Genomic DNA, 19779 nt, shown 5'->3' on the forward strand with positions numbered 1-19779 from the left:
GTAATTTCGTTATGTGTTAATTTCGTTATGTGGTAATTTTGTTATGTGGTTATTTCATTATGTGGTAATTTTTATTTTTTCGTTATGTGATGTCTAACATGAAGTACCTTCAATTAACTAAAACACAGGCTCAAATTGAACCATTTGTAATTTGTAACAAACGATTTGTTCAACACGTTGAATAGTCAAATAGTCAATAGGCAATAGTATTTGTGTCGTGCGTCATTTTTGCCAGATATAATGGATAAAATATTAGAAAAGGCAGGTCTCTTGAGTTTGTTTGAGAGATTTAATGAAGAAAGGATTGAGCCTGACGTAGTTTTAGCTATGACCAATGCAGAGTTAATCCGACTTGGCGTAACTACAATAGGAGAGCATATTCGTCTTCGTTCTGTTTGCAGGGATAGTACAGCATCAAGTTCTACTCCTGTTTCATCTTCTGCCTCAATCACTGCAGAAAGGGCAAGATTGTTTCATCCTCTGCATGCAAGGGGAACGGCTAGAAAAAGAAAAGCATCTCAGCCCGCTATGCGGCCATGGACTGGCAACATTTTTTGTTTGGCAGATCGACTGCAAAGTAGCATTCCCTCTACGACAACTAAGCAGACTCTTCACAACGCAGGGCTAGGACTGAAAAAGATCAAATTTCAGCTTATTGACAATAAAGAACAAGTAGCAGAAAAAATTATGTCTGCAGAAAAGCTGTCTGATGAGGAGACTGTCGGATTTCCTCAACTTCGGGATAGCGGTGGTTTCGAGCTACTGCAATGCGAATCAAATTGCCGACACTTTACCATGATAAAATGTCAGTGGTCGGTCAAACAACTTAAAGCAAACATTGGAAGTCAATCTAAGATCTATGTAAGACCAATACAAAAAAGTCTTTCAACAAAACCTCTTAAACCAGAACTGTGGTTAATGTTAAACAAGTGTGCCACGGATGTAACAAAGACTTTCTCATGAATGAGTTATGGTCTCACTTGTATACTTGTACCGTTGGACTTTCTAGCTCATCTGAAGCCGATACAGCAGATGCTAGTAGTAATACTGTTTTGCTTAGACAAAGTCAACAACCGAACATCAGCAACACACATCATCTACCTGATGATATACAAATGAGTTTAAGTGAACCAAATGCAAGAAATATCATCATGCAAGAAAAAATAGATTTGACTGGGGTTGACTTTAAAGATGGTGACAATGTTCAGCAGCTTGACCAAGAGCAAGCAGATGAAAATTCAAATGATCCACTGGTTGCTCAAGACATCAACAGTATCGTGAGTGATGTTTTACAGTATTGTGATAAAAATTGGATGAAATGGACGAAAAATTGATGAAATTGCTGGATGAGAAGACATATTTCTTACTTTAGAAGTCCAATTTTATGGAGAGGTAATGCCAAAATTTTTGCAATTCTACAGTTGCTGGGCGCAATTAATTGATATTTTGGTGATTTATTAGTTTTACTTAATTTGAATATACTTTAAATTCTAGCTGGGAAAAGATCAAGGAGGTCCAAGAAAAGAATTTTTTCGTTTGATTTTGTTAGAAATCAAGGAAAAATACTTTGATACAGCTTGCGTCACCTTTTGATACAGCTTGCGTCACCTTTTGATACAGCTTGCGTCACCTTTTGATACAGCTTGCGTCACCTTTTGATACAGCTTGCGTCACATCTGCGTGGGAATAATAATGGGTGAGAACTTAAGTTTATAAAATTGTTTGTATTGCATGGTTAGATATCCAAATCATGTTAAAAGAGCTGTGAAAGGTGTTTCGTCTGCATTGCTACAATTGGTTAGTTTTGACCTACTTTGATAAGACAATGTTACAAATTAGTTTTTCTTTGCTTTTTACTAAGCGACACAGGAATATTCTCAATGCAGAAAAAAACACTATGCTAGTTGATAATTAATGTACCATAATTCATTCATCTAGGTCTTAGTGTACTGCAAAATGGAAAACTTCCGCAGTTTATATCAGATGATCTGTTGAACGAAATGTTTGAGGCAGAAACTCCAGCCATTCCTATACAAAATTTGATTAAGGGACTAAAAAGAGTTGGTATATTCCAGGTGAAAATAATTGAGTCGGAAATATCTTTTTAATTTTTTTCTTTTACTGTACTGCTTGCAATGAACGGAAAAGTTTAATAAGTATTAATTTCACCTCCCATCATGTGATCAATTGCACCATACTCATAACTAGGTATGTCAACAAATGCCACAAGTAAAAGAGATTTTCCAGCAGAATCAAACATCTGTCCTCACAATTCGAAAAATAAATATGATGATGATTGCAAAATTCAGTCCTGATAGCTCAAAGTAGGACTGTTTTTATATTTTTTCAGAATTTGAATTCAATGATTACTCTTAATACTTTCATTTATGTAAATGCAGTTGGAAGAAGAGGTGATATCACTCTTGGGTGGGTTCTCCATTTTGCCACATCAACTGATGAAGAACCATTATTAGGATTAAAAATAAGTCCATCAATTCGTTTTGCTGAAGTAACGACATCATACCTTGCCAACAGCCAACACATGCATTAATTGCATGACATTGTATTATGCATCCCAAAGGCCAGAATTACAAATGCCAGTAGAGGAAGTCTTGATTTCCCTTTATTATGAAGCATTTTCTTGTAACCATTTTGGCAGCATTTAAACTGAAAAGTTTTAAGAAATATTTGTCAAATTGTTTTAAAAAATTTCATCATAGAGCAATATGTAATTTTAAGTTATGTTATGTTGAGTTTATGTTTGATATATAATATAAATTAGAATGTGTTTTGAATGCACTAGGCCATTATTTTATTAATGGCTTTATGTGGAATTAGTTCAACTCCATCTTGCATAAGTTTTATGGAAATTTCGATGATGTCTGCTTTTCATCTGTTTGCAAAATGTTTTCACAGCTGGGTATTTTCAAGACTGTCATAACGAAAAACTTCTGTGTGCCTTTCAATGATCTTTACTGTGGAAGCACATAGTTCAATTCTAAAGTCGTTATGATATTTTTCCAGTGAGGATAGTTCAGCAAGACAATTTTCACTCAGTTGAAGAATTGGTGGAGTAAAGAGGTGTCTGCCTTCGTGTTCTTCAGCAATTTCATGATGAACATGACCTTCCAAACCATACTCTCTCAAGTCTTTACTTGAGATATCGATTCCAATGGGATTCCTCGCTTGTCCAGCAATCCATAACCTTAGAGGGCTGGTTCTGGTCGATCTCATTCTGTGATTTGACCAAGCCTTCTGCCACATAATAAGTTTATTGTTGATCTCATGCATATATGTATGATGAAGAGCAGCAATATGAATATCATTAAATTGGGTCAAGCAATCCCTCATCTTCAAGAAAGTAAAACAAACTGTGATAGTAGGTCAGAACACCTTGGTAAGCATCCGCCACAGTCTTTCAATCCTTTGATTGTGTGTGCTACATCCAGTGAAGACTGCCACAATTGATCCAAACGTTTCTTACGTCAGGTTTTTTTATTTGCCAGCACTCATATGGAGTCGTGTCGTTGAGGCAAGTAGAAGGACTTTGATTATGTAGATAGGTCGCTGTATTTACTTCCGCTGCCCAAAAGTACAGTGGTAATCCTGCATAAAATAACATCGATTTAGCAGATTCTATTTGTGTTTTACTTAGTCTCTCTGAAACATCATTTTATCCCAGGGTGTATGGTTAAGTGTACTGATGGACAATTCCTTTGCTTTAGCAGAACAACTTGAATTGATCACTTGTATATTGCCCTCCATTATCAGTTCTTACCGTTAAAATCTGTAGCCTGTAGCGTTCGCTGCCGTGCTTACAAATTCTTGAAATTTTGTTAGTGCCTCAGATTTATTCTTTAGGAAGTACACTGTAACATATTTAGTGTAATCTTCTTTAATGGTCAATACTTATTTACTTCCTCCAATTGAGTTCACGGTCATTCGTCCACAAATGTCACTATGCACAACTTGTAATGGATTATTGGTCTTGCTTCTACTTACTTTTGGTACAGGTACTCTGTGCATCCTGGCTCTTGCACATGCTTCGCATTGTTGGCTTCCTTCACTATTAACATAGCTCATACCATCAACCATCTGCTTTGCGACCAATTGATTAATATGTTTGTGATTGAGATAACCACATGGACAATGCCATATTTCCAATGATACTTTGCTGGAGGCAACATTAGCATTCTCTGGTTTCGTATCAAGGACATACAAATCGTTGCAGATCAGGTGACTAATCATCGATGTTTTCCCTTCTTTCGTGACAAAACAACTGCTTTTATCAAACAAAACTTCGACTCCTTTTTTTGGCAGGAACTGATGAAAGATTCTTAGATATGTCTGGTGCATACAGAACAATATGAAGACTTAATGTGATGACTTTTGAACTATCATAAACTTCCAAGGTGGTTTTTCCCTCCCTAAGTGTTTTTATTGTTCTATCATCTCCAAGGTAACTTTCAGTAGTTTGAGGATATTTGATGTAGTTGGTCATTGAATGTTTTTCTGATGTCATATGCCTGGTAGCACCGCAGTCAATATACGAAAATGATTTTACTTTTTGTTTTTTGATAGCGGAGATAAGGGCTATACCTTCATTTTTCAATGTATCCTTGGCTGCTGTTTACTATCTTCCCTTGCAAAGTTGTGGCTGATAACTAGTGTTCCTGTGTTTTGGTGGCAATGTCGTGCAATATGACCTAGTTTCCCACATTTGTAGCATTTAATTGCTCTATGCATATCATGATTTTGTCGTTGAGAATTATCTCCATATCGATTCTTGTGTGGTTTATTCTTCCTATTGCCTGTCCCATCCTCTCTTCTAGAAAATAATGGTTGGTGTTGGTCAGACAGTTCACTTTGCATTGCTAACTTTTCTTTTCTATTCCAATGCTCTTCAAATAACAATGTCTTCACATTTTCCTACTTTAACTCTTCCATCTTCCAATTCAAACTTGAAATAAAATTATGCAATGATTCGGGTAAGCTGCCCAAAAATACAGTGGCAAACGTCTGGCACGTTAAGTGCTCTAAAATGTCTGTACCTTCTTTCATCGTTGCGGCGTAAAATCTTCGAGTTAAAAGAACATTCTGGGCAATGGATACGCACTCGAACTGTATCTTCAAAGTTTCCCAAGCAGTTTTTGGGTCAGTAGTTATGGATATATGCACTTGACGTTTTTCCTCCACATTCAAAGATATAAGCGAGTATGTTTTGTTACACCTAAGGGGACATGCGTTTTGTATTGAAGAAGTAGCGGTATCAGCTGGTACTTCTTCATTTCTAGCTATAAATCCCCCAAAGCCCACGTTCCATCAAAACAAACCTCACGTTATATTTCCACGTCTGACAATTCCCACCATTTAATAGCTCGATTTTCATAACTTCCGTCATGTTGATTTACAATATTTTTCGCTTATTCCACTGTAATTATAAAACTATAACACGTTCTAACGAACAATATATATCATTAATCTACTCGGAAGTGTCTGGGTCCATAACCTGTTAAGATTATTGTATAAACTACGTATTGAAAAGTGTACTGGAAAATATAATTGAAGTGGGAGTCTAAGAACATGCACATGGTACTCTTATAGTATAATAATCACGTGATGTGCATCATGCATAATTAATTAAACTAATTTTATATTCCTAACCAATAATCCTAATTTACATATTTTATTCCTGATATATACTAGTATTATATTCCTAACATGCAAAACCAATCGTTTTGTATTTGGGTTCTCTGGATATGGTATTAAGATCCAAGGTATTAAGGGATAAGCAGGATCTCCAAGAATAACAGGACGAATAAATTTCCCTCGAACGTTGACACGATAATCTTCAAGCAAAAGTTTGCAAGCTTCCCCAATTATAAAAATTTCGGAATTTTGACAAGCTTCTTGTATCATGAACACTACCTGGCCAGCCGATATAAGATTTGGCAAGATATAATGATAATTTGCGTTATTTGTTATGTGTAGTTGATGTTTATTCAAGATATGCATTTGTTTGTTTATTACAAAATAAATCGAGTAAAAATGTTATGAAAAAATTTGAAGATAGTCTATTGAAAGAAAATGAATTTCGTAATAAAATTGTATCAGACAAAGGAACTGAATTTCAAGGGATTCAAAAAGAATTGTCAAAAAAATATAATTTTAAAATTTATAATACTTATAGTCATGAAATTAAAGCTACTCATACTGAAAGATTTATACGAACAATAAAACAGATGATTCGAAGAACTATTGATTTGTTGAAACAAGAAATGAGAAAAAATATTTCATTATAGAAAATACTTAGATTTAATTGCGGAAAGATATAACGAATCTCCTCATCGTGGATTACTTTCCGACAATCTTTCACCATATGATGTCTATTTAAGCGAGGAAAAAATTACATCAAAAGATCTAATATTTTAAACAAAAAAAGGAATAAAAATTTAAATATATTAAAAAATGTCAAATTGATGCATTAAATAAAAAAAATACATAACTGTGTTAAATGTTTTTTATCCAAAAACAGCAAAAAATATTAACCAAGATGAATGCTGGTGTGATTTAGAATTACAATTTTCAAAATACTTTATTCAAATGGACGTTACTACTAAAAATATAGATAAAAGTTTATATCCAATTTTGAAGTTTAATTTACCAAGAATTACAATACCGTTGGGAATATATAACAATAAAAACGTTATATCACTTTTAAATGATAATTTAAATGATTTTAATTTTTTTTAATAATAAGAATGGTAAAAATAATATAATTTTAACAAATGAATATACTTGTTACTATGTTCAGGGGAAAGAATCTTATCTTAAAGATGGTAAAAAATATGATTTTAAAAAATATATTTGGACAAAACCCTTAATGAACAAAATAGAATATATCAATTATGCAACAGGAAATTATACAATTGAAGTTAAATTCACTTTTTCAAAAAAATTAAGTTTTATGTTGGGACTAGAAAAACAAGAAGTAAAACATACATTTGATTTAGGATTTGATTCTAGACAAGGTAAATTTTCAAAAGAAATTAAATTATTTCATTGTCCATATCTTCTTGATGAGACAGTTGGAATAAAAAAGTCTTTACATATTGTGATAAAATTGATAGTGAAATTGTTGGTGATTCAAGAAGTGAATTGCTATGTATTGTTCCTTCACATTATGCAAATGAAAGAGGAATTGATTTATTTGTGTACAATCCACCAATAAAAAAACACAATTAATTTCTTCATTTATTACAGACTTAACTAAAAAAGTATTGGATCATCAAGGCAATTATATACAATTTCATTCTGGAAATATAACGCTGCAATGTCAAGTTCATTAAAAATGGAAATTAAGTTACGTCCTATTAAAATTCAGCAATATAAAAATGCTTTATCTCGAAATATTTTTTTAGCAAGTAAAGATATATTATATCCATTTAATTTATCAGGAATTTGTTAGTTTAACGAAATATTCGCAGAGAGAAAATAAGTAAAAGTTTTGTTTATTAAGAAAACAACAAGAACGTATATATATCGTACAACTGAGCCAGCGATTGTATAGAGCTGCGCCCGCAATGTCATATTAAAGTAATACTTGATAACAGTAACAAAATATCATAATGCTGAGTGTACATTTACTAAATTGAACACTCCCACTCACTCAGCATCATACTACATTAAAGTAAGTCCTAGCTTAGAGCGAAGTTTCTCAAATTTTCCTTGTGGCAATGGTTTTGTAAAGATGTCAGCGATCATTTCATCTGTTGGACAGTGGTTTACTTGAATAGTTTCATCTTCAACTTTCTCACGAACAAAATGAAATTTAATATCGATATGTTTTGTTCTTTTATGCAAAACAGGGTTTTTTGACATGGCAATGGCTGTTTGGTTGTCTTCGTTTATTGTCGTCGGATTAGGATCATTAATTTTCAGGTCTTTTCGAAGTTGCCGCAACCAAACACACTCTTGCGTTGCCAAGCAAAGAGCGATATACTCAGCTTCGGAGGTTGATAAAGCCACGGTCGGTTGTTTTCTGCTTGTCCAAGTAATCGCACCATTGGACATTAATAAAAATGCATTGCAAGACGTAGATCGTCGGTCTTCTGAATCTGCAGCCCAATCAGCACCCGAGTATCCTTCCATTTCTTCACCATTTGATTGATACCGCAAGTGCAATTTTATTGATCCTTTTAAATACCGAAATACTCGCTTAACGGCAGTTAAATGCCCTTCAGTTGAAGATGAGTTGAACTTTGACAGGGTATTTACGGCGTGAGCTGTCAGGTCGAGTTGCTATAGCTGCATAGATCAGACTTCCTACCATCGATTGATATTGTGTTGGGTCAACTGATTTGCTACATCCGTCGTTTTTCACTAACTTCACATTGTTGTCCATTGGAGTGGATACGGGTTTACAGTCTTGTAGTTTGTATTTGTACAGGATCTTGTTGATATACTGTTCTTGGCTTAGCATTAGCGAGCCATTCTCTTATTTGATGTTCACTCCCAAGCAGTAATGGAGCTTTCCCATATCTTTCATCTTGAATCGTGCAGACAGACTTGCTTTCAGATTTATCATCTCATGTTCACTCTCCGTCAATAATATGAGATCATCCACATGCACAGCAACGATTGTAAGATGACGATTGATTTTGCGAACAAACACACACGGATCAGCAGCGCTTTGTTCAAATCCCTGAGAAACCATGAATTCTTTTAGAGACAAATTCCAACATCTTGGGCTCTGTTTCAATCCATACAGAGACTTTTTAAGGTGACGAACAAGGTTTTCTTTTCCACGGACAACAAAGCCTTCTGGTTGTTCCATATATATATCCTCATCTAGTTTCCCATTTAAAAACGCAGTGACAACGTCCATTTGATGAATAAACATGTTTCTTGAAACAGCAAATGCCAAGAGAGCTCGAATAGACGTGAATCTGAGAACAGGTGAAAATGTTTCTTCGAAGTCAATTCCATACCTCTGTAGGAAGCCTTTTGCAACCAAACGCCCTTTGAATCTATCAATTTTGCCGTTTTCGTCATGTTTCACTTTGAACACCCATTTACACGAAATCGTTTTTCTACCTGGTGGTAGAGGTACCAGTTCCCAGGTATCGTTTTCCATTAGTGATTCATACTCTGAGTCAGCAGCTTCCTTCCACTTTTGAGCATGTTCGCTTTCAAGAGCTATTTTCAAGGATGTAGGCTCTTCAACCTGTGTTACATAGAGTGCTGTATGGGTTGTTGTCGACACATTAGCGTATTCATCATGATAATGAATTGGCGGTTTCTTCTCTCTTGCTGAACGTCTCAGCATAGTAGACTTCTCTGTTTCCTCTTTCTTGGGGTACAACTCGTTCTCTTGGTCCAACTCTAACTGCACTTCATTGGAATGACCAAAGTCTGTTTCCCTAAAAATTATGTCGCGACGAATGAAGACTTTCCGTTTGTTTTCGTCATACAATCTGTATCCCTTTTATTTCAAACTGTAGCCAACAAGTCTCATTTTTTCAGCTTTTGGCTCCAGTTTCGGACGTAGTGAATCTGTAACATGAGCATATGCAATGCAACCAAAGACGCGAAGGTTAGAGACATCTGGTTTCTCACCATACCATCGCTCATATGGTGTAACTCCTGTTGCAGTTGTGACAATTCGATTTCTGATGTATGCTGCAGCTGAAATTGCTTCCCCCCAGAAACTCTTCGCAATTCCTGCATGTAAGATCATCGAAAGAGCAGCTTCCTGGAGCGTCCTGTTCATTCGTTCAGCAACACCATTTTGTTGCAGTGAATGAGGAACGGTTGTTTCGTGTCTGATTCCCTCTTTCTTGAGATAATCTTCAAATTCGTTGGACAAGTATTCACCTCCATTATCAGTTCGTAATGTTTTAATATGGCAGTCTGCTTGATTCGTTACTGCCAATTCCCATTCTTTAAATTTTGTCAGTACTTCTGATTTATATTTAATAGGGTAAACACTTACACATCTTGAGTAGTCATCGATAAATGTCACAAAGTATTTTGCACCACCAAAACTTTCTGTATTCATGGGTCCTGCGACATCGCTGTGTACAAGCTCTAGCCTTTTTGTTGACTTAACTTCTCCCACTACTTTGAAGGGTGCTCGATGTAACTTTCCCTTTACACAGGCTTCACAAAAGTCTAGCTTGTTTGTCCCAGAAATGTCAATACCTGTCACAATAGCTTTTGAAACCATTGTCTTCATCTGAGGTAAATTCATGTGACCCATTCTTTGATGCCATAGATTTATTTTTTGATTTGATGTTTCCGCCACCGATGCCTTCTTTCTTCCTTCCTCAACTTTGCAGTCTAGGCAATACGTATTACCAGCAAGACGACCTTTAGCAATAAGTTTTCCTTTAGCATTCTTTATCCAGCAAAGTGTGTGTCCAAATTGTACTACATTTCCTTTTGCAGTGACAGCTCGGGCACTAAAGAGATTAGCAGTTAGTTTGGGGACATATAGGACTTTTGCTATTGTTGACTTTCGTTGATACTTTTCTTTTGGTCCAAGGATCATCATGATTTGTATTTCTCCACTTCCACAAGCATCAACAGATCGACCATCTCCAAGAACGACGGGTTCTGGCACTGGGAATTCTTTATAGTTCTGTAGCAGTTGACGGTTTGATGTCATATGTTGCGAGGCTCCTGAGTCGATAATCCAGTTGTCAGCACCTTTTACTGTGTTCAGACCAACGGCAAATAGATTTTCACAAGAATCTCTTCCACAATTATCCTGCACAGCCGCTGCATTATGTCTTGAAGACATGCCATTAGTTTTACAATCTTGATTTCTTCGATTCTGACGTCTCTTGTTACGTGGGCAGTTTCGAAGAATATGGTTCTCTTCTCCGCATCCATAGCATTTGATATGCTTTCGAGGAGGCTTGTTGTGCTGTAGTGCAGACTCGCCTTCACCAAATTCTTCACCAGTCAATTTACTGTTGTTTTGTTTACGTTTCTCTTCCTCATTGATCAATGCTTGATGCAATTGAGTCAAATTTAGATCATCTCCTCTTGCAGTCAAAGCAGTCACGACGGTATTATATGAGCGTGGTAGACTAAGCAGCAAAGCGACCATACGTTCATCCTCGGGGATGGGGGCTTGAATAGGTGCCAACTGATCAGTAATTACTTTCATTCGACGGAAGTGCTCATCCAATTTATCAGACTCTTTCATCTTTAAAGAGAAAAATCGTTGTTTTAGAAATAGCTTGTTCGCCATAGTATCACGCTCAAATCGTCCTCTCAGTGTGTCCCATATTTCTTTTGGAGTTTCACACCCAGTTATCAGGTATATAAGATCGGAGTTGATCGATGTAACTAACAGAGCTTTCGTCTTTTTCTGTGCTTTGTCAAAGGCTGTTTGCCTCCCAGAGCTACCCTCTGATGTGTCAGGGCGTGTCAGAGATCCATCGACATGGCCAAATAATTCCTTAGCTTCCAATATGGCTTTCATTTGGTATTTCCATATTTGCCCGTTTTTTGCGCCTTCGAGTTTATCAATTGACAGTTTGTCTTCCTGAGCCATTACAACACAATAAATCGCACACGATTAAATTTTACTTACTGTTGCCTAGCGTTAGCAATGTCTGGGCCCATAACCTGTTAGTTTAACGAAATATTTGCAGAGAGAAAATAAGTAAAAGTTTTGTTTATTAAGAAAACAACAAGAACGTATATATATCGTACAACTGAGCCAGCGATTGTATAGAGCTGCGCCCGCAATGTCATATTAAAGTAATACTTGATAACAGTAACAAAATATCATAATGCTGAGTGTACATTTACTAAATTCAACAGAATTAGTAAAAATAACAAAATTTTATATCGAATAGAGTTCGAACCAAAAAACTTCAAAAAAGGAGGATTTGAATTAAATATTTATTCAGAAATTCCATATAATTTTACTGATTTTACAAGTGGAAATGTACAAAAAAACGCAGAACTTGGTGATGTAACTAATGTGAAAAATTGTTTACTAAACAGTATAAGAAATTCCGATCACAAACTAAATAATATTTCATTTTTATTAATGCATAAAAAACTTTTTGTATATTTAAATGGTGGATTACCTAAATTATATGCCGTTGCTAATTTTAATTTACAATCAATTCAAATAATGAAATATGAAAAAGCTCCTTCGATTCTATTTTCAGATTATATATTATTTGAATTGGATTACAATGATTCAGATAATAACTATATCACTGATGAAGAACTAGATATACTTCTGGACTTAAAATTTGAAGACAAAAATGAATTTCAATTAAGAAAGTAAAATAATTTGTATAAATATTATGGAGATGTATTAGAGAGTAATGCAATGAAATATTGTAACCCATATTACAATTATATAAAATATAAATCTAATTCTATCACCGAGAAAAAAGGAATTTGTCTACCAACGGGTTTGATTGATGCTGCACTTAATTCTTTATTAAAAAAACAATTATCAGAATATGCTGTAAAATAAAAAGAAAAGGAGAATAAAAGATTTTCCTAAGAGAAAAATAAAGAGAATTGACAATGATTTATTGAATTTTTTGCAGAAATAAATTGAATTTCTTGTAAATTATATGTATTTATAAGTTATTAAAAAAATTTATGATTTCATTTATATTTTTTGTTGGTTGTGTGAACTTTGCATTAATAAAATAATAAAATATTGTGAGTGTTAGTGAAAATGAAATTGATAAAAATGACCATGTTGTAAGTAATAATTTAAATTTGTTTCAACCAGTCCCTCGAAATTTCACATTTTTACAAATTAGACCTATTAATTTAAACCCCGAACTTGACAAACCTTCTTCAACAAAATTTGAGTGTGTAATGTCAAAATCTGAGTATGGCTTAATGAGAACTGATGACTTCTATATGAGTGGTAGAATAAAGTAAATGGCTGGTAGCACTTTATTTAATGATTTAAACATATGTGTTTACCTAAGACCATTAACTAGCATGTGGTGTAATATAAATTTATATATAAATAATGTTTTAGTAAATAATATTACTAATCAATATAATAGGAATTCATATTTAAAAGGTATTTTATACACACCATATAACTCACATGACGATTTAGCCAATGTGAACTTAGATATATTGGATGGAAGTGGAAAAATGGATGCTGTAGATAAATTTGGGTGGAAATGATAAAATTGATGTAAATGGAAAAAATGCGCAAGTAGATCTTATAAATAATAAGACAGGCAAAATTATAGATCAAATTGATATGACTTTAATAAATGGATATGGTAAAACAAATTGGATTACATCAGCTAGTGATTTGAAATTTCAAATTGCAAGAGCAGAAAAACAAAATTATTTGATGGGATTAGCTGCTGATAATCCTCAAAATTACGATATCCATCTTAATGATTTTAAGATTAAAACTAGAATGTTTAAACCAAATGAACAATTGAGTAAAGCTATAAATAATAAACTGATACAAGAAAATAAAGAGTGTCATTATTTTGTAAACAATGTGAGAGTTGTTACAAAAACTCTTCCTATTGGATCCAATGCAATTAACTGTTATGATGTCTACCATCAACAATTTTTATAGTTTTTAAAAATACAGCAAGATTTAATGATTCATATCAACACAATTGTCACTTATATAAATTATTAAAATTTGGTTATTGTTGTGCACGTACTAATCGTGCTGTAACAAATGAGTATTATGGACGAAAAGAAGCATATTTGAATTTAAAGAAAATTTCAAATAAAAAAAATGAAAAAATGAATTTTCATTATCCCCGAGTTTCAGTCAGAATGTGTAATTATCGCATTTGATTTATCTCCTAATCAAGATAGTTTCACCAAAGTTTTATCAGTTCAAAATACAGGTGATTTTGGATTTGATATTAATTTAAAAACTGCATTAACTGCAGCACATATGATGATATTTTTCGGAGAATTTAGAATCAAATGAATTATGGATATAAAATACCCATATATTTCGAATATAGATTTTAATTTTTCATTATTGTTGTGTATTCAACATGAGAAGAACAAAAAATTATATAAATTAAAGAAATAAAAAAAATTAAAAAGAAAAAATATAAAAGTAATTGATATTGATTTCCCCTTAAAAAACAAATTATATGCATTGATCCAGTAATAAATCCTAATTATTTATAATGGATGATATATTAAATAAAGAAAATGTGAATGAAGAGGGAAAATATGATATGGAAAATGAAGATAATATTAAAGAAAATGTGGAAGAAATTGATAAACACAAAGAAAATTTAATTAAAGAAAAAATAATGGAGAATATTATGATTTTCAAAATAATTTTAAGAATTGAATGATGAAGAAAAATTTGATTCTGACGATGATAATGATGTTGATAATGATGAAGATGATGAGGAAGAAAATATAAATGAAGAGATTTTAAAAGCAATTATCAAATTAGTTGAATTTTTAAAACAAAAAAAAGTGAAAAAAATAAAATTATTCCAAGTTTAAAGTTAATTATTAATTCTAGAGTAGAAAATAGAATAAAATTAATTAAAAATAATTTTATTTTTAATTAATTTAACAATTTAAATTTTATGTTAAAAATATTTTAAATGATAAAATAATTTTACGTGAAGAAATAAATGCATATCCTAAAAAAATGTTAATTAGAAGTTTAAAACAAAAACATAGTGATGATATAAAACATTAATTATGTGAAGATGTTCAAACAGGATATTTATTAGAAGATGCTTATAACATAATTATTAGTAATGGTAAACGATAGTGTTGAGAAATTTGGTCTTGTTAACACAAGTCAAATAAATAAATTATTAGCAGAATTGAAGAGAAGACGTGAGAAAGATGATTTAATTAATGGAATAACTAATAATACAAAAAGACATGAAGTAACAAAAGCATATACTATATTAAATAAAAAAGAAAAGGAAATTTAATTAATTTTTTGAATAAAGCTGATGATTTAAGAAGGGTTGAAAATGAGCAAGTTGTAGATGCAAATGACATAATGGATGATGGGGATACTTTGAATATAATGGTAGTGGTACTCCCTTTAAAACACCAATAATAACGAGTGGTTCAAAAGAACAACATCGAAATTTAATTTCAAGATTTCTCAATAATCATGGAATAAACAAAAAAGATTTAGAATTAAATGGGAAAAAATTTGATTTTACCTATTTTGATTTAGTAAATGATTTAATATCTAATAGAAAAACATTAAATCTCAAAGAACATTAATTAAGATCTTTTTTACCTAAGTTAAAAAGAAAACGAATGCCAATTTCATATATTAAAAATAATAAAATTAAGGAAATGTATATAAATTCTAATGCAAGCAATACAACTGGTAGTCAAAGAAGGAGACGTTCATACACATCTATTTCATCTACACCCTCGTCATCATTAACCTCTCAAATTCCTAAATTATCTACTCTGTCATTATCAACTACAGGCACATCTACATTGCCAATTCCTACATTGTATTTGAATTTAATACTACACCATATCGCTTATCTTCATTTTCTTGACAAAAATCATTGAGAAAGTCAAATAAAAAATGGATACAAAACGTATGTTGGAAATGTTTTTAACAACAGATAATTTAATTTATTTGGGGAATAATAATAATATAAAAAAATTCAAAGGTGTTTTTCCAGCTGATTACCCAAAAATAAATTTTAGAGGTGGTCGGATATGGAATACAGATACTAGACATAAACCAGGTCAATATTGGGTAGCATGGAAAAATAGGGAAAATTTATACTTTTTTGATAGCTTTGGTTTAACTCCAGAACATTGTAAAATTAAATGATGAAAAACTTAATAAAAAACTGATAAAAAATTAAATTTTGAAATATTTTCTTATTAAAGATGTCAAAATATTAATACAACTACTTGTGGTGTTTGGCATTTTTTTTGTTACAAAAATGTTTAAAAATTAATATTTTGAATGTAATTAATCATAATTCCACTTTAGAAAATGATAAAAAACTGTTAAGTTTATCTAAAATGTTTTTTCCAAGAATTAAAAAAGTTTATTCACGAAAATGTAAGAATAGGAAGAAAAATACTCAAACATATTGTAGTTATAAAAATATATTTAAGAAATAAATTATCTACAATGTCGTCATTTTATAAGGAATTACATCAAAATCTTGGCATATGTATCCATATCTAACACATGGTTTCCAAAACTTTTCAACGAAGTTTTTATTAACATATAATTCAAAATGAAAGACAAATAATGTTGGTGAACGCTCATACTTATTAAAGTCTAAAGCTTTGGTTTGACATTTACGCTGTTTGTCCAAATATTTTCTACAATGAGTACAATATATTTTTTGACAATCGTGACAAACAACCTTATTTCTTTAACAAAGAAAAGTCTTGGAACATCTTTTATTACATGTATTACAAAAAAAAATTTGACATGGAGTGACCTTAATACTTTTCTTATTTTTAAACAATTTTTAAACAGATGTTTTGAAAACAATCTGCTGATTTAAAATTATATTACATTCTGCGCATTGTATAGAAAAAATTGCCTCTTTCTTACAGTTCTAATAACACTTTAAGCATGTATTTTCATTTTTACATATAGGAGAATCCACATCCTTATCAAAGTTTAAATAATGCATGCATTTAAAGCAAAATATATCTAGTTTTAAGTTAGAAAAAAGTTTATGATTTAAGATGAAGTCATAGTGACAATCATTTAACCATGAAAAATAATTTTATCACTTATGTGAAAGGATTTGTGATTAGTCACTCTTGAATCATAAATTATTGTATCTAATTTATTTTTAGAAAAAATTACCAAATGAAAATTATCTTTTGTAAATAGTTTTCATAAATTATATTTAGTTGGTTAATAAAACACTTCCATCTGGTAATTTAGCTTCTTTATCAAATTGTTTAACTTCGTCTACAGTAACTATTTCAGAGATTTATTTTAAGTTTTTAAAATTAGATAGTTTATCATCATTATTAATAAATATTTTTCCAATTAATACAGCCACAGCAAAACAACAATTCTTAATTTGACTTTGTAAGTTGTCGCACTTAATTTGCAAAATGCCATTTCTGATCTCTCTTTGATGCTTCACTACTGGATGATTTGTTTTACCAGCCCCCATACTATCATCATCAGGATTTAAGTTATAAATAAGCTTTTCGTTTTGTTTTTCCAAATTGGTCTTTTTCCTAAATGCGATTTCTCATTTTTATATTGATTTGGAACAAGCATAATACATACATTTGTAGCTAATCATAATTTAAAAGTTGTCAAATATTACTTTGTAAATTATGTTCAAAATAATCTCTGTATAGTGAATTCCATTAAAGGTAATAAGGCTGTCGAAAAAGGTCTTAACGGAACTTTTCCAAAAATAATCTAACTAAATCATTCTCAGAATTTAGAGATAATTTTGCTATATTAAGCAAATATTGTAATATTTTTGAAAATTGTTTCAAAAAATCTGGTAAATTGTTGAAATTGTTTTTTATACAAATATTTGATAGATGTGATCCTTAACTTCACCATTTAAGAATAAAATGTTTTTTTATATTGTAATCAATTAACTTTTTATTTTTTTTGATGTATTCAATTTTTTCACCAATTTTTGAATGAATACACTATTTTCATTATTTCAATATTTAAAATAATTTTCATTTTTCTTCTTCTTCAATTTGTTCATTTTTTCTTTTTCACATGATTTTTCTTTTTCTTTATCTTCAACGTTGATCTTTCCACATTTATGAAAGGCATTGAGAAAAACGTTGACTACAATGGAAGTTTTTCCTTGTTGTGCGACGCAGTGCTTCAATTATTCGATCTTTATCATTATGGCAGCGAGAATGCAAAAGATCTGACCCCAACAAAGTACTTCGAGTTAAATACATGGGAGAAGATGACATTGACTCAGGTGCCATGTCGAAAGAATTTTTGTCTGAAGCAATCTCGCAAATGAGTTCGACAATGTTTCCCAATGGAACACCAATTGACTCTGTGTACAATATTCAGAATGGAAACTTTAGAGCTTGTGGTCAATTGGCTGCTACTTCCATTGCTCAAGGAGGTCCCCCACCATGCATTTTGGATGAAAGTGCTTACAACTTGATGCTTAATCCTAATATTGATATGAGTAACTTAGTATTAGAAGAGCACTTTACTGAAGCTGATCGTGAGCTCTTGGAAAGTATAAAGAAAGATGTTCATACTCACAGAGATTTCATTATTGAGAGTGGGTACACTGGCATTATAGATGGCTTGCACACTGATGACATAATAGGAACTGTAATGGTGAGCATAATTGGCAAACGAATTCTTTTTCTTAAAGAGTTTGCTGAAGGTCTAAAAGTTTCCGGTGTACTGCAAGCAGTTAAAGAAAATGAAGAAGTAGCCAAAAATGTTTTGGTGAAGGGCAAAGAAACTCACGATGTAGATGCAAATTATCTTTTTTCTCTGCTGTGCCCTGATTATTCTGATGATGGTACTTCAAGAAGAATGCTTGAAGAAACCATCATGGATAACTTTCAAGATTTCTTCATGGCACTGGAAGATAATCACATATCTGGATACAAAGAGGAAATTGCATGGAATACCAAACCGGCTGAAACTGATCAGTATGCTGATGATGGTGAAGAAGTGGATGAAAGCACTCATTTCCATAATGGCAAATCTGACACCTTCAGTTATCTTAGGCTGGCTTACAGGCCAGAAACATCGGTCATTAAATGGTGATGTTTTAAAAATAACTGTCAGATTTGATCATGATTGCCTATTAAGGAATCCTAATCATACTACCTGCTTTCCTATTGTTGGAGCTTGTGGCCGTACCATAACAATCCCTGTTGCACACATGAGCAAAACTGGTGATTTTCAGCATCTCTTTTTGCTAGCAATATGCAAAGGTGGTGTTTTTGCAACTTCTTAATTTTACAAAACTAAGTTGTAAACAAGAGAAGCATTTGAAACTGTATAATTGACACAGACTATAAGAGTATGGTTTAGTTTACATAACACATTAGTTGATGTTGGTTTTAATTCACAGCAAATCTTTCGGCTGTTACTTCAAATTTTGTAAATTTTATAAGATGTCACAACAGTTATTCAGACATAGTAAACAGAAAATTATATACAATGTTATTATCAGAAAGATTCCACAAACTTTAGGTTTACTGATGTTAAATAACAATCATAAAAAACAATTTTTGTAAAATGAAATGCTCATTTTCAGCTTTTGTTTAACAACAGTCGTTTTGCAGTATTCTGTCATCAAATGCAGACTTTGAAAAGGCAATCCGTTCAAGCAGGTATAAAATCAATGGTCTTTTGCTATGTAAATCAATTCATTGTAAAGATCCAAGGCTTGTCTCCAGTCTAAAGGCAGCTCTAAGCCTGCTTGATCCATGACATGTACAAAGTACTCTTCGTATTTGCTTTTGTTTTCATCAAGATAATTGGTCTGTAGAACCTGGTCACACTGATGCTGACTTACAGGTTGAAGAAAATCTTCTGAATTATGCCTCTCAGGAAGGTAATATAACTCATTCGGCCTTCCTGGTACGGTGTCAAACCTTGATCTTCTTATATAATGTGTATTCCAATGATCTTTTACATGATTCAAGTCTTGTTGAATGAGACTTGAAAAACAAAACCATAGGCATTCCATTTCCAGTTCATTTCCAGATGAAACAACTTCCTGATCCATCAAGTCTTTAAAAAAGTTAATCCACCAGTTTGCTCGGCTTCTT

This window comes from Xenia sp. Carnegie-2017, unplaced genomic scaffold (assembly GCF_021976095.1).
Source record: "Xenia sp. Carnegie-2017 unplaced genomic scaffold, XeniaSp_v1 HiC_scaffold_6, whole genome shotgun sequence".
Lineage (NCBI taxonomy): Eukaryota > Metazoa > Cnidaria > Anthozoa > Malacalcyonacea > Xeniidae > Xenia > Xenia sp. Carnegie-2017.